Source organism: Chrysemys picta, chromosome 17 (assembly GCF_011386835.1).
Source record: "Chrysemys picta bellii isolate R12L10 chromosome 17, ASM1138683v2, whole genome shotgun sequence".
NCBI lineage: Eukaryota > Metazoa > Chordata > Testudines > Emydidae > Chrysemys > Chrysemys picta.
In genome coordinates, this window is record NC_088807.1 from 12395549 (window position 1) to 12411999 (window position 16451).

Genomic DNA, 16451 nt, shown 5'->3' on the forward strand with positions numbered 1-16451 from the left:
CATAGGGGTCTCAACATTTTTCAAACAAAACATTTAGGGTTTTTTTTTTTGCCAAAAAATGCAGATTCCGATTGACCAGACAATTTTGCGAATATGTGTCAAATTGTTTCAGTTGAAAAAAAAATTCCAAAAATGTCAAAACTTTTCATTTCTACATTTATTGAACAAAACATTTTGACTTTTTGATTCAAGGTCTCTTTCTGTTTCAAATTTTACTTCAATTTTATTTAAAAAAACTTAAAAATGAAATAAAATGTTTTATTTTACCCAAAATGATTTTTTTCAACTTTTTCTGTTCTCTCATTGAACCTGAAAATCCATACAGCTCTATTTGCAACCCACCAGTTAAGAAACACCCTGGACAAACCTTCTAGGCCAAATTTTACTCTCCCACGTGCTGGTGTAGATCCTGAGTATCGCTGCTGAGCTCCCTGACGTTTACTCTCTCCTTTTCACCCCAATTAGGCTACATCTACACTACAGGGGGGAGTCGATTTAAGATACGCAAATTCAGCTACATGAATAGCGTAGCTGAATTCGACGTATCGCAGCCGACTTACCCCGCTGTGAGGACGGCGGCAAAATTGACCTCTGCGGCTTCCCGTCGACGGCACTTACTCCCACCTCCGCTGGTGGAGTAAGAGCGTTGATTCGGGGATCGATTGTCGCGTCCCAACGGGATGCGATAAATCGATCCCCAAGAGGTCGATTTCTACCCGCCAATTCAGGCAGGTAGTGTAGACCCAGCCTTAGTCTTCAGTAGAGCTACTTGGATTTACACTAGATTCCTGGGGTTCTGTCTGCTGGCAGCTCAGGGAGAGGCACACTGTCCCTGGTAGGGAGGGGGAGCCAAGGCAGACTCAGAGTCTGCCCGGCAACCAATAGGGAGTGAGATGCCCTTCCCAGGGAGCTCAGGAAAGAGGAGATGCCATTTTTGAGTCAGTCTGGAGCCAGCCAGGGCAAGGGTAGGACTGGTTGTGTGGGGAGCTGGTGAGTTCCAGGCCTGCATGCAGGGTTCCCCCTGAGAACTGGCCTCTAGTGACCTGAAAGCAAGATCCCCTCAGCTGGGCTTTTCCCTCTCCACTGATGATTCCCGGTTTGTAGAGTTTTGCTGGGAAACTTCCCCAGCCAGGCTGAGTTAGCCCCCCAGCTCCCTAGGTGAGACCAGTCACCACATGGTCAGCTCTGCTCTGGCTGCTAGTCCAGGGCTGCCGCCTGCTGTGAGTGTGTCTGTATGCTGGGCTAGGAGACTACAGTTTGGATTTTAGTACAGTTGTGTAACCTGCACCTTGAGCCCTGCACCCCTTTTGGTGAGGGGAAATCCTGGGACAGAAGCACCCTGATTCCTGCTTGAAGAGGATCCCTGCCAGCAGAGATCAGCCCCTCTGCAGTGACCAAGGAGTCCAGAGTCATCTCTGAACCTGAGGATCATTCATGGAGTTTGTGAGTGCACCATCTTTTAGTTAGTCAGTTAGGGAATTTGTTTTGGGGACCCCCTACTCCCTGAACTGTGTCCTCAAGCCAGAGAGTGAGGGGTTGGGGATTTTATAACCTGCTGGATATTAAACCTGTGGAGGGATTTAGTACCTCCTCCCACTTGTGAGTCCTTTGGACTGTACTGAACCCAGTCAGCCACACTGCTAAACCATCACAGAGAAGCTATCGTGGTCATAGGTCATCAAGGGCCCCAACAAAGTACGCGTACCAACGGGACACTAATCTTATATTTGCTACATCAGGTCACATGACTGGGGAAAGTCACAGGTATTATCAGCGTGGGCACCTGTGACCCTAAGAATAGTGTTTTACCCTGTTATGTCATATTTGTCTCCTGTTTAATATAATTATTGTGTTGAATATATTGTATGTATTTGTGTTATTTCTTGGAAGTCTCCAACTATCTGGCAAATAAGTGGGGGTTACCTTGTGGTTAGAATTTCATCCCAAACTGCCCTGGTGACCCTGCTAGGAAGGAATGAGGGGGTGGAGGCACCACCAAATAAATTCATAGGAAAAAATAAAGAAGATACACCCTGCTGAGTGGGTGGCAGGATCCAGAAGAACCCAGACCTGTCCATCAAAACCTGTATGCAGATTGGCATTATAGAAGATAATCGGGTGGAGAGGGGGCACTACACTGGTATAAGAGAGTGAATTTAGGTTGATTTCTTCAACCACAGTTCATAGATTCATAGATTCATAGACTCTAGGACTGGAAGGGACCTCGAGAGGTCATCGAGTCTAGTCCCCTGCCCTCATGGCAGGACCAAATACTGTCTAGACCTATGGACCTATCCTCCATGAACTTATCTAGTTCTTTTTTGAACCCTATTATAGTTTTGGCCTTCACAACATCCTCTGGCAAAGAGTTCCACAGGTTGACTGTGTGTTGTGTGGAAAAATGTTTCCCTCTGTTTGTTTTAAACCTGCTGCCTATTAATTTCATTTGATGACCCATAGTTCTTGTGTTATGAGAAGGAGTAAATAACACTTCCTTATTTACTTTCTCACATCAGTTATGATTTTATAGGCCTCAATCATATCCCACCAGTCATCTCTTTTCCAAGCTGAAAAGTCCCTGTATTATTAATCTCTCCTCATACTGAAGCCGTTCCATACCCCTAATAATTGTTGTTGCCCTTTTCTGAAACTTTTTCAATTCCAATATATCTTTTTTGAGATGGGGCAACCACATCTGCACTCAGTATTCCAGATGTGGGCATACCATGGATTTATATAGAGGCAATATAATATTTTCTGTTTTATTATCTATCCCTTTCTTAAAGATTCCCAACATTCGGTTTGCTTTTTTACTGCCACTGTACATTGAGTGGATGTTTTCAGAGAACTATCCATGACTCCAAGATCTTTCTTGAGTTTAACAGCTAATTTAGACTCCATCATTTTATATGTGTAGTTGGGTTTATGTTTTCCAATGTGCATTACTTTGCATTTATCTACATTGAATTTCATCTGCCATTTTGTTGCCCAGTCACCCAGTTTTGTGAGATCCTTTTGTAGCTATTCGCAGTCTACCCGGGATTCAACTATCTTGAGTAGTTTTGTATCATTTGCAAATTTTGGCACCTCACTGTTTACCCCTTATTCCAGATCACTTATGAATATGTTGAATAGGACTGGGCCCAATTCAGACCCCTGGGGAACACCACTATTTACCTCTCTCCATTCTGAAAACTGACCATTTATTCCTACACCTTTTTCCCTATCTTGTAACCAGTTACCAATCCATGAGAGGACCTTCTCTCTTATCCATGACTGCTTACTTTACTTAAGAGCCTTTGGTGAGGGACCTTGTCAAAGGCTTTCTGAAAATCTAAGCACACTATATCCACTGGATTCCCCCTTGTCCACATGCTTGTTGACTCCCTCAAAGAATTCTAGTAGATTGGTGAGGCATGATTTCCCTTTACTAAAATCATGTTGACTCTTTCCCAACAAATTATGTTCATCTATGTGTCTGACCATTTTGTTCTTCACTATCGTTTCAACCAGTTTGCCCAGTACTGAAGTCAGGCTTACTGGCCTGTAATTGCTGGGATCACCTCTGGAGCCCTTTTTAAAAATTGGCTTCACATTAGCTATCCTCCAGTCATTTAGTACAGAATCTGATTTAAATGATAGGTTACAGACTACAGTTATTAGTTGTGCAATTTCACATTTGAGTTCCTTCAGAACTCGAGTGAATACCATTTGGTCCTGGTGACTTATTACTGTTTAGTTTATCAGTTTGTTCCAAAACCTCCTCTAATGACACCTCAGTCTGGGACAGTTCCTCAGATGTCACCTAAAAAGAATGGCTCAGGTTTGGGAATCACTCTCACATCCTCAGCCAGGAAGACCGATGCAAAGAATTCATTTAGTTTCTCTGCAATGGCCTTTTTGTCCTTGAGTGATCCTTTAGCATCTCGATCGTCGAGTGGCCCCACTGGTTATTTAGCAGGCCTCCAGCTTCTGATGTACTTTTAAAATGTTTGCTATTCTTTTTTGAGTCTTTGGCTAGCTGTTCTTCAAATTCTTTTTTGGTCTTCATAACTGTATTTTTACATTTCATTTGCTACAGTTTATGTTCCTTTCTATTTTCCTCACTAGGATTTAACTTTCACTTTTTAAAGGATGCCTTTTTGCCTCTCACTGCTTCTTTTACTTTCTTGTTTAGCCATGGTGGCACTTTTTTGGTTCTCTTATTATGTTTTCTTATTGTATAGCAGGAGTGACCTTAAAACACCCCCTATACACCCACTGAAAGGAAGGTCTGTTAAATATGTGAGTTTGCTGAAATGCCTCTTTTCCTGTTTATTTGGATATTTAGCAGGTGCAACTGAAGCTGGTCCACCCATAACCTTGATCTGAACCACAGACAATGGTAATCTCCTAAGCTTTTCAGGTATCATGCAGGAAGTCAGGGCTGAAGGATGGTGCAGAGTCCAATGACATGAACACTTGTCGCATACAGAGAGCAGCAACACAATCCACAAGAGATACAAAACCAGCCTGTCTGCTGTCTGAACCCTGAGGAGCAAAAGGAGACACAGAGCTGAGTGAAAGCAGCTTCTCCTGGACCGGCAACCAGAAGCAACTCAGATTAGAGGAATTGTGTCTGGTCTTCTGTGAATCCCAGTGGACAAGAACAAAGTCAGAACAGAGACCCTGGGTTCTCTCCTAACTGGTGCCTCTTCTAACTGGTGCCTCTCTCAATTGAAGCGCACAGCAAAAATTTGAAGTTCTCACCAAATCTCCTGATGATCCCGCGGCCGGTTCTCTGGCTTTGCTGTAAGTAGTTTATGGATATTCTACATTTTATTTTTAGGCGAGACTGGAGACAAAATATTTGAGCTTTGTCCCATTAATTAAACAGGAACATTTTAATGACTGGTCTAAATTAGAAATTTAGGCTAAGGTTTGCCAAGCCACCAGGGATTTGGACACATAACTCTCATTCATCTTAACAGGAATTGGGAGTCCAGATCCTTTAGGCAGCTTTTAAAATCTCTGCCTTAATTTTATATACAAATACCCACATATATAGAATATTTAAAATTCTGTCTTTAATGATACCTTTGTAAATCCAGAGTAACTCCACTTTACCTCAACAGAGTTACTTTTGATTTTGATCTGTGTAACTGTAGAGCAGAATCTGATCCTAAATAAATACCACTCGTTTAATAAACATATCTCTGTTTAGGCTCAATCACTGTGGAATGGAGCTTATTTTGGAAGGTTAATAACCTTTAAATTAAAGAGATCTTTTTAGTCATTTAATGTTTTGCAAATGCCAGAACTTCCACAGGTTGAAAACCACTGTTCTATGGTAAAAACAACCTTTTGCAGACCCTTTAGACATAGTCTGCCAGCCCCTGAGGGTCCCTGGACCATAGGTTGAAAACCACCACTGTATTACGTTTCCTTTATGTGTCATAAGAAACAATAATATGCAGATAAAGCTGGTATCTCCAGGGAACAGAGATCAGAATCTGCCCCCACCCCATTGCAGCCACGGCTCAACTCCGGATTTACCCAACACCAACAGAGAACAAAACCTGAGCCTCTGCCTTTACCGAAAACTAAACTTATGTATTTATTTTAAAGGTATTCATTTCACAAACCAAGAAATCTGCAGTTCTCCAGGTGAGTATTTGCTCCACATACCTAGAGCAGAAATGCAACCACACAGCAGAAAAAACCTGCAGTTTCTGAAAGACTGGCAATTAATTCTTGGGACAGAAATTGTGAAGAGTTCTATGGGGTTATGTGGATTTGATTAAAAACTGTTAATTGATTATTAGATGAACTTCTCTACATTGGGTGAATTATTTATTTACCTCAAATTGCACTGGAACAGCTACAAAGCTGGAAGATCACTGTGCAAAAGGTCTTTGGCAGATAATTAATTTGATAGCAATGGTGTAATTGATCAAATAGCACATTGACTGATGGTTGGTCGACCAGTAGTAGCAATGCACGTGAATTGCTCATAATCAGCAAATGCTCCTGGGTTCAAACAGCTAAAAAAGGATGGCAGTAAAATTAAAAGGTAATCCCTGGGCTAGACAGGAATAAAAATAACAAATAATAATGAAAAGGATGATTCAATGGGAATCTTTCCCCAAGCCAAGGCCTCAAGCTTTTGTTCTGGATCCAGGTCCATGTGTTTTTCCACACCTGCTCTGCACCCCTTGCACTGGTCTGGCAACCACTACCAGGAGCTGGGATATAGCAAACTTTTGCACAAGATCCTTTCAAACTATTTGGAGACAGCGGGTATCATAATGCACCAGTTCAGCAAACTCAAGCTACTGCAGTGACAGGACAGGTGATGGAAGAATAGGTCAGTGTCGTTTGCAGGTTTGGGAAGGAAAGATCTGGCCTATAATCAGGAGTAGGGAACAACAGCTTGCAGTCCACTGCCTGTCTATTCAAGAATTTGTAGCTCAGGACTGTCTATGACTTTAGGAATTGGAACAACCTCTGTACATTTAAAATTAAGGACTCCTAGCTTTTGTGGCCACTGATAAATTGGAACAGCTTGTTACAGATGGTAAGTTATTCTGAGTATCTGACTTTCTCAGGGTATTGCTATGGGGGTACAGTTCTGGTTGTTTAGGTCTTTTAAATATCAATTTTTAATACTTTCAAATGTTTGATTTTTTTATCAGTTTCCCCTCAGTTCTGAACTTCCTGCCTTTTATAATATCTCCTCTCTTACTAATTATAAATGTCTACGTGGATTTGTACCCATATGTTACTGATGTCAACTTTTAACCTTAACTTCGCCTTCACAAAGTTTTTGTCTGGGAGTTGCCTTTGTTGAAAAAACAAACATTCCTAACATAGGAACTGGAAAAGCAGGGGGCTTGAAATAGAGAGATTAGGGTTCTTGATGAATTTATGGCGACCAAGACCACAGCAGGCAAGGATGGGGGGGCTGTCTTATGCAAAAGAGGGTAACCCTTCTTAAATTAATGAGGTCTGCAGGCTATGGAGCATGAGTAGAACAAAGGAACTGAGGGAGGCAGGCCATTACTCCACCTTCATTCTGGTGGATCCCTTGAGGTTCACAACCCACCAGTCAATGGGAATCTTTCCACTGACTTCAACAGACTTTTGACTGGCCCATGTCTGAGGAGAACCCCACTTCTACAGACAGTAGAAAAGTCACTGGGGCAGGGCTCCAGCTGAGAAATTGCCTCAGCCCTATGAAAAGTCTGAGGTGTCAGCATTGCTCCCACGCTACCAACCACCTTCTGCACTAGGAGACTCCTCAGGGACTACCCAAACCCACCTCCTATCTCCTCAAGTGGGAGGCTGACCATGTGCCCGCTTCCCTCCATGAGCTCTTTGGGCCAATGTTCTTGTCAGGATTTTATAAAGGCCTCAAAATCAAGCTGGTTGCCTCATTCATTGGTCCAAAATCTCTGCTAAAATCCTTGGAGCACTGCAAGGTTACACCATCAAGGAACTAGACACATTGTATTTAGTGACATAATGTTTGTCTACTTAGGTAACCTCCATGCTCCTCAGCTACTTCTAGACAAGGCATCCAGTGAGGAAGGGGACACCGTGGTGCTGAAGTGTAAAGTACCTCCCCTCTCTCCCTTTTTCCGTGTTATTTTCTGTAAAGATGGGAAGGATCTTGCAAGTTGGCCAATGCAGGAAAGCAAATTCGCCTACGACTATAAAGTGAGGTCAAACAGCGCAGGGAGATTTACCTGTTTGTATCAGCAGAAGGATCCTCAAAATCAGGAAAAGAATTCACTTCTAAGTGCCACCCAGAACCTGGGTGTAACAGGTAAGACACTAAACTCATCCTATTTATACAACTATTCTCCAATATTAGGTGTAGCCCAGATGGACTACATAAGAATGGCCATAATGGGTCAGACCAATGGCCCATCTGGCCCAGTATCCTGTCTTCTGACAGTGGCCAGTGCCAGGTGCTTCAGAGAGAATGAACACAACAGGCAATCATTGAGTGATCCATCCCCTGTTGTCCAGTCCCAGCTTCTGACAGGTGGAGGGTTAGGGATACTCAGAGCATAGGGTTACCTCCCTGACCATCGTGGCTAATAGCTATTGATAGACCTGCCCTCTATGAATTTATCTAGGTCTTTTTTGAACCCTGTTATTCTGTGGCCTTCACAACACCTCATGGCAATGAGTTCCATGGGATGACAGTGAGTTGGTTGAAGAAATACTTCCTTATGTTTGTTTTAAACCTGCCACCTATTACTTTCATTGGGTGACCCCTAATTCTTGTGTTATATGAAGGGATAAATACAATTTTCCTATTCACCCAGAGGTACCGGTTTGATATAATGGACAGCCAGTGAGATCCAAACCTCCTGCAAATGGAATGTTGTTGTTTATGGACTGAGGATGAGAAAGGGTATAAAGGAGACCCTAATTTTTCAGGACGTGGGTTGGTATGGGGATGTCTCTGCCAGGGGGTTCAGGAATGTGTGACACACAGTCGAGCACCCTGCACTGACTATCATAATCTTAGGCAAGATAGCAGGACTGCCAAATTCCCTATACAGGCCCCTTCCTATGGAGTCAAGAGGAACAGGTATTGCACCAGGCTCTGAGAGCCAGGTTCAATCCTGTACTCATGCAGGGGTACAAGTTTGCCTTCTCCTGGGCCTAACATGAGACCCCAATACACACACACACTCCTGGTGCCTGAGTACATGGTGCACATCTAATGGAGCAGTCTCTGCTCCCAGGCACAGGCGCCCTTTGCATTAAGGGTATTCCCCATGGGACCCTATTTCTGCTCTCCGGACCCTTTGCATCAGCCTAACTGGAGTGAATGGACAACAGAGCAGCAATGGATTAGCCCCACAATATTTAACTCAATTATTAGGCCACAGAAAATGACTAACAGCCTAAATAGAGTTAAATAGGACCCAGCCTTAATCACCGGAGTCCTGGGATATTTTGGCCCTATTCATGGTGTAATGGATGAGATGCTGCTGTATTCCTCTAGACTTTCAAGAGACTGAGGACCCAAACTACCACAGCTAAGAGACAACTGTCCCGTTTGAGAATGTCAATTCAAAGCCTAGCATAAAATAGATCCACTAGAAAGTCTCATTTTGGTTTTGTTATCATTGAAATTTTCAATTAGCAATTGTTGATTTTTATTAATCTTTTTTTTCCCTGCTCAGTAGAATTGAAATGAAAATGTTGAATCAGGCCATTTTGTTCTGAGCCACTGAAGTATTTTCACTTTGACATTTCCAGTTTGAAACTTTTCAGAGTGTTCTATTTAGTGAACACTTGATATTTCGATTCTTCATTCCAGTTTAGAATGGAAAGTGATTTTGAAATGTCAAAATTTCCCATGAAAGAAAAATGTGTCTTTCCAACAGCTATAGTAGAAACCACTTAAATTCTCTGGCTAAACATATTGACCCAGAGCAATGAGTATTTCATTGCAAGCATTATTGTAGCTTTAAAGCAGATTTTTGCAAGGATTTCAGATGAATGAAGTAATTTATGCATGACCAGCTCTGCATCCACTCCACAGATGCAACGCCCACTTCCAACAGGACTGTACCTGGAGTTCAGCCGCTTTCCAATGGTAAATGAAGTTAGTTATGATCGTAGATGGCTTGCAGACAACATAAAGCTGTTTTTTAAGATATGTGTAAATCTAGCTAAGATTGGGTCAAACAGATCCTGAATGCAGATCCACCATCTTCAGTTACCAGAGTGTTGGGGAACTGGGAGAGAGTGCTGAAGTTAGGGAGGTGAGGTGAAATTCACCCCTGTGCTGAAATCCAGTATCAGGCTTTGAGAACTTAAATGCAGAGACCTTGTGCTGGCCTAGGTATGAATTTCTTTCATTATGTCTATGGCATGGCATTGCTCTAGCATTGCTTGGTCAAATAATGTCCTGAGAAAAAGCATGAAGAATGAATAGACCTGAAGCTACTATTCTGACCCTTCCTTTGTTGCTTGGCAGTTTCTCTGTTGGGGCAGCCAGTGTTCAAATGCAGCTAATCACATTGTCTGTGGCAGCCAGCCTCCAGTTTGAATTTTGGCTGGAAGGAGATGAGCAACACTGAAGTTGGTTCCCCCTAAAATATGGACCAGCCACATCCCATAAGATCTATACAGCTGCCCACCCATAAGAAACATTCAGTTCTCCCACCAGCTAATGCGTCCAGCCAAGCTCAGGGATGATGTGTAAGATGGGGCAAGTTAAACACAGAATTTCTGTTCTGTGGGACAGCCTGGTCCTTCAGCATTTGTTTTTGACAAAAATAGCAAACATTTCTGAATGTTTTTATTTAGAAATGTGAAAAATGGAACATTTTAGATATTTTCTCTCAAAATAAATCACTATGACATTCCTGAATCAAAACATTTCATTTCAGTTTTTCTACATTGATCTTTGTGTCCACTTCAGTTGCCACACAGCATCATGGGAGTCCCTTGACCACAGATCATAATGGGAGATGTAGTCTGTCCATGAGGCAGGCCCATAAAGGAGAATGGAGGCATGACACGTGCAAACTACAATTCCCATGAGGCACCACAGTAACTCAGGCAGACTAATCCAGAACTGAAATGAAACATTTTATTTTGATTTTCCCAAATGGAAAATTTTAAAGAATCAACAGAATCTACAGTTTCACATGGAAATTTTCAGTTTGCCAGAAATCAAATTTTCATGAACATCTGGATGGAAATTTTCTGACCAGCTCTAGTTCTATGTCAGATACCTCATCTACCTGGATGCTTCATATGTCTCCGTATGCTGCTTCCAATTCCATGCCTTCTCCAAGGCTGTCCCCTGTGTATGGAATACCCTGCCCTAGCCAGTTTGCCAGTGCATCCTGCTCCCTACATTCACATCCCTCCTCAGTCCTTAGCTCGGCTCCTCTGGCCCAGTGGAACTTTCTACAGTAAGAGTGAAGCTCATCTCTGCAGGAGACAGAACTTGCTTGGGGGGCAGTCCCAGGCTGTGCAGTAAACTTCTCCGGGAACTAAGGACTATCACAAACCTCCGCACCTTCCGCTCCAAGCGCCAGATGCATTTCTTCCACTTGCCTTCTCCAACATAAATTCAGAGCAATATGTATATTTTAAAAAGTCCTACAAAATAATACTCTTCATTGCACACATTTCTCCTCCTAGGGCGAGGATGAGAGAACAAACAATGTGTGACAGATGTGCAGTCATGTCCCTTAATTCACTGCTGGAAAGTGCTTAGATACTACAGTGATGAGTGCTGCTTACAAACCTATATAGAATAGAATAGAACTAAGAAAACCCCACAAAAAGAGAGCTAATAATATTAATGACAGAAATTCATACACTATCACATGTCATATCTACTTTTATTTCTCCACTAATTTCCCCTCCCTCCCAGTGTCTCCTTTCTGCTGACATTGTACCCTTTCTTTCCTAGGAATGTCCTCTAAGTTAATATTGGGAATTACCATTCCTTCTCTCCTGGTCCTAGTAGTGGTATGTTCCCTTTTGGCAAGAAAAGGTAAGAGTAATTTGTTTATCACTGCCCACAATGGCCCAGGCAGATGTTGAAAAACTGTTTTAAAATTGGTGTAAGGCTTTGCAACCCTTTAATACTGAAATCATGCAAAGGTCAACTGCTGGCAGAACAATACAGCAGCTCAGCTAACAAATAGCAAGCACCAGTGAAAAATAATTTTTCTGTGGTAAATAATTTATGTGGTAAATAATGTATCTGTCAATAATTAATGTAAATGATTGTAATTAATGTAATGTCATGCTGAAAAACTGGAGATGGGGGCATTGTCATGGTGACAGAGCCAGTTTACCTCTGTTCCCTTTCTCTGAGTCCAACCTCTCAGGTTACAGACCTTGTGTCTTTTCCTCTCTTGCAGTAGAATGATTCAGTTGTCCCATTCTCACACTGGGCCCAGGGCTACAGGATCCCATGTATCTACTCTGCTTACCCAGAAGGTCAGACTGGGTTCAGAACTGGCAGTTCTTCCTTCGGGAGTCTGTGACCAATGGGGAATAGAGTGACTCAAAATCACCAGCCTTCTTAAGACAAGTGTTATTTAATTTTAACAATAGGCACAAAGCATAACATCAGAGGAGCAGGATTTTAAACCATCAGTCTACACACCTGTCTGACTTACCTAAAGCCCGTCCCCCTGTGACGGTGGCCCAGGCAGGTCTAGCCTCTTCAGACATCCCCAGCCAGTGCCTGTGTCAGTTTGACCAGTTACCCAATGTTCCCACCTTCCCTAGTAAGAAAGTCACTTTTATCCAGCCAGAATTCCTTTGTCTTCTCCAGTTCTGGGCTTTTGGGCCCTGCTAATCCAAAGCCAATTGGATGGGCCCAGCAGCCTGTCACCCCAGGCCCACAGCTGTGCCATTGTCCTGTAACAACCCTCAAGTGTTTGCTTATGTTTGCATAATGTCTTATCTCAAATAGTTGCTTTCCTGCTTGTTTCCCAATAGCCCTGCTGATTTAGCCCAGCATAGCCATATAGTAAGCCTCCCAATAACCAGGTCAACATGCAGTATCCACAAAGTATAGCAAAGCATCCCCAAGCCACTCACAAATGTGACTTAGCATGTACACACACAGATGAAGGTGGCACAATGTATTTGTCTAAGGCAGGATTGTCCAGAGAGCTTAATGGGGTTTAGCGCCCCCCGCCCGCAGTTCCTGTTTACTTTCAATGGGATTTAGTTTCCTCAATTGGAGAAGGTTCAAAGAAGAGCCATGAGAATGATTAAAGGCTTAGAAAAACTGCCTTATAGTGAGTCGGGAGCTCAATCTATTTATGTTAAATAGAGAAAGATTAAGGGGTGACTTGGTTACAGTCTATCAGTACCTACATGGGGGACTAATATTTAATAATGAGCTCTTCGATCTAGTAGAGAAAGGGCTTACACAGTCCAATGACCTCACACATGGGGATCAGTTAGACCCTGAGCAAGTGATCAAGAACCAGCCAGCCAAGCACCTCAGAGAGACGATGCTCAGAGCCCCGGCCCTCCCTGTCTGCCTGCAGCAAAGTCAATCTCTGAGCATCCTAACAAGTGCAGTAAAATCCTTAAAAATATCACATCAAACCAGACCAGGGCACACCAACTCAAAGCTGTACCAGACCCTGTCAGAACAACAGGTAAAAAACCTGCAACCATATCTCCCCCACTATTTCAAGGTTCATCTAAAAGTTAGCCTTCCCTTTTGATCTCTGCAACAATAGCTGTGGTAATAGACAGGAACTGTCTGTTCACATGGTTAGTATCTGTAAGATATAAGTAAACACATATAATTAGTATTACCTCTGATTTCTAACAATATAGGTTTGCACTTCAAAGTTCTATCCTAACTAGCATTGAATGGTCCTAATTATCATTTGCATACTGTTCTCACATGCCTCTACAGCAAAAAGAACAGGAGTACTTGTGGCACCTTAGAGACTAACAAATTTATTTGAGCATAAGCTTTCCTGGGCTACAGCCCACTTCATCGGATGCATAGAATGGAACATACAGTAAGAAGATATTTATACATACAGAGAACATGAAAAGGTGGAAGTAGCCATACCAACTGTAAGAGGCTAATTAATTAAGAGAAGCTATTAACAGCAGGGGAGAAAAACTTTTGAAGTGATAATCAAGATGGCCCATTTCGGACAGTTGACATGAAGGTGTGAGGATATTTTAACATGGGGAAATAGATTCAATTAATGTAATGACCGAGCCATTCCCAGTCTCTGTTCAAACCTAAGTTAATGGTATCTAGTTTGCATATTAGTTCAAGTTAATCAGCTTCTCCATGAAGTCTGTTGAGCTGCTGTAGGCTCAGGTCCCACAGATCACCCGCAGGCATGCCGCTGAATCCGCGGTCTGGCGGACCTCCCGCAGGCATGCCACAGAAGGCTGCCTGACTGCCGTGCTTGGGGTGGCAAAAAACATAGAGCCGCCCCTGCTGTCACATATATGATCTCTCATCCTCTGCCAAGGGAGAGGTGTGTGTGTGTGTGCAGTGGAGTGGAGTGGAGTAAAATAGTTTTTCACGGAACATTTTAGAGTGTAAGAATCCTGTGTACTAATGAGGTAGACAGGGATGGATGGATAAATTCAGTATACAGCTCAACAGCGATAAACAATATATATCACTTCTACATGCATACCTAGCCTTGTCCTGTTCTCATGGAAACCACGCCATTTACTTTGAAGGAAGCAAAAGCAAGATAGCCGTGAGGAGCCACACGGAAGCTTGATCACAGATTGTGTGTGCTTGTGGGTGTCCTTTAGTTCATGGTGAGGTGTTCAAACTTTAAATAACATTTTCCATTTATTTTTCAGTGCTACTGAAGTAGAGAGATACGAGGTAGCTTGTGATCACCCCTCGGCTAACATGTCTAGCTGATATGTGGCCCACACAAACACACGTCATGGAGGCCTGCTTTTCAAAAGAGCCTAAGGCAGCAAAGGGTTCTAAATCCCAATTTGATGGGAGCTGAGTGTCTAATTCCCTTAGGCTCTATCGAGAATCCCAGCCAGACGGTAGCGCTCAAACCACCACCTGCCATGACAATACCCCTCCCCCCCATCCCTGGGGCTTGTGGGGTGAGAGTTCCCCTTCCTGGTTGAATCACTTCAAACTGTAGCTTCCTCCCATCCACATCATTAGCACCAGGGCTACAGAGCACCATATGGGGGGGCGCACAAGGAGTGCGTTTGGTTCTGCCCCTGGGTTGCGGAGATCTCCTGTCCCATAGGGCTGGCCCGGCTCCCCACTCTGGCCTGTTGGCTCTCCCCACTGAGTGCAGGTGAAGTTCTCTCCTGACAAAGCACTACAACAGCCAGCCTGTCCCCTTCCTGGCCCTGGCACCGCCAGATCACCTGCCCCAATCTGGGCTGTTGCTGGCCAAAATGTGGTTGGGTCGTGGCCTGGGTGCCCCCCAGCTCTGCGGCCAATGATTAGCACCACTCAGAGCTGGTCGGAACATTTTTGACAATTTTGTCAAAAAATGTTGATTAATGGAAACCTAAATTTTTGCTGAAATGTATGTTTCAATGACACTTTTCTCAGGAAGGTTTCCTAGGTTCCAGGATGGAATTGTGGGTTAGAGACAGCTCCATCCTGCAATGTCCAATACCCTCATGGTGAGGCCATTCCCCTAGGCTGTGGGAGACCCAAGTTCAAGTCCTGAATAAGACTGTGCCCTCACCCAGGTTATGGAGCCAGTTTCTCTCTCTGGCCCAGTGACTCTTCAATCAGTTATACACATTGGCAAAGCTTCAACAGACAATACTGAGAGTGGCCCATGTCAGAATGCCCCATAGCTCAGTTGTCAGGCTGTCACCCCGCTCAAGTCTCTGATCCACATTGGGTAGAGCGGAGATGTGACCTGGGCCTCCCATTTCCCAGGGGGCGCACCAGAAACAGGGGCAGCTGCTGACTTCCCTGGTTATGTTGTGCTCACATTTTTCCACAGGGAACAGAGTCCAAGTGAGAGTGCCAAGAGCCCTGGAGATCGGCTTGAGTGTAAGATGCTGCTTCCCTTAGTGCTTAGATTGGTGTTTGGGTAAAAGGGTGTGGGACAGAAGAGTCAAAGCAGGGTGACAGACGGGCCTACAGGGACTTCCCAATGGGACTCTACTTTATGCCAAATTAGAAGCAGGAGCTGAAATAAAGGTTAATTAGAGCACTGCTTCTCAAAGTCAGGCCGCCGCTTGTTCAGGGAAAGCCCCTGGCGGGCCGAGCCGGTTTGTTTACCTGCCGTGTCCGCAGGTTCGGCCGATCGCGGCTCCCACTGGCCATGATTCGCCGCTCCAGGCCACTGGGGGCTGCAGAAAGGGCGGCCAGCACATCCCTCGGCCCGCGCCACTTCCCGCAGCCCCCATTGGCCTGGATCGGCGAACCACGGCCAGTGGGAGCCGCAATCGGCCGAACCTGCGGACACGGCAGGTAAACAAACTGGCCCGGCCCGCCAGGGGCTTTCCCTGAACAAGAGGCGGCCCAACTTTGAGAAGCACTGAATTGGAGCATGTTGTTAAATGCCAATTATTAGTGGGATTGGGGAGTGAAAAATGTTCATTTCTGCCCTGAAATTTCCTCAAAAGAAATCTGTTTTTTCAACAAAAAGGGGGGGGGGGAAGGAATGGAAAAAATGTTTTTGAAATCCATTTTCAGTTTAAAAAAAACCTTTTCATCCAAAAAATGGAAAAAAATTGACCAAAATTAAAATTTCCTGCTAACATTTTCATATTGGTCAAACAGTCACTTTTAAATATATATTTTTTTTAAAGTTTCAGCAGCATCATTTGAACCAGCTCTAGGGTTAACAGGAGTTCTCTGGCATTTCAATGGAAGCTGATACCGATGTATTCAATATCTTTCCTCAGATGCCATGATTGTTGGATTTGGCAGGGCCAGCGCTACAGTAAGTGAAAGCCTGAAAGTT

The 16451-nt window shown here is 43.8% G+C and overlaps 1 long non-coding RNA gene across 1 annotated transcript; it reads left to right on the forward strand.

Moving 5' to 3' along the window:
- Positions 1–4330: 4330 nt before the first annotated feature.
- On the forward strand, positions 4331–7807 carry LOC122173313 (uncharacterized). Its single transcript, XR_006173792.2, has 3 exons — positions 4331–4791; positions 5608–5646; positions 7520–7807. It is a non-coding gene; the product is annotated as an uncharacterized LOC122173313 (long non-coding RNA).
- The last annotated feature ends 8644 nt before the right edge of the window (positions 7808–16451 follow it).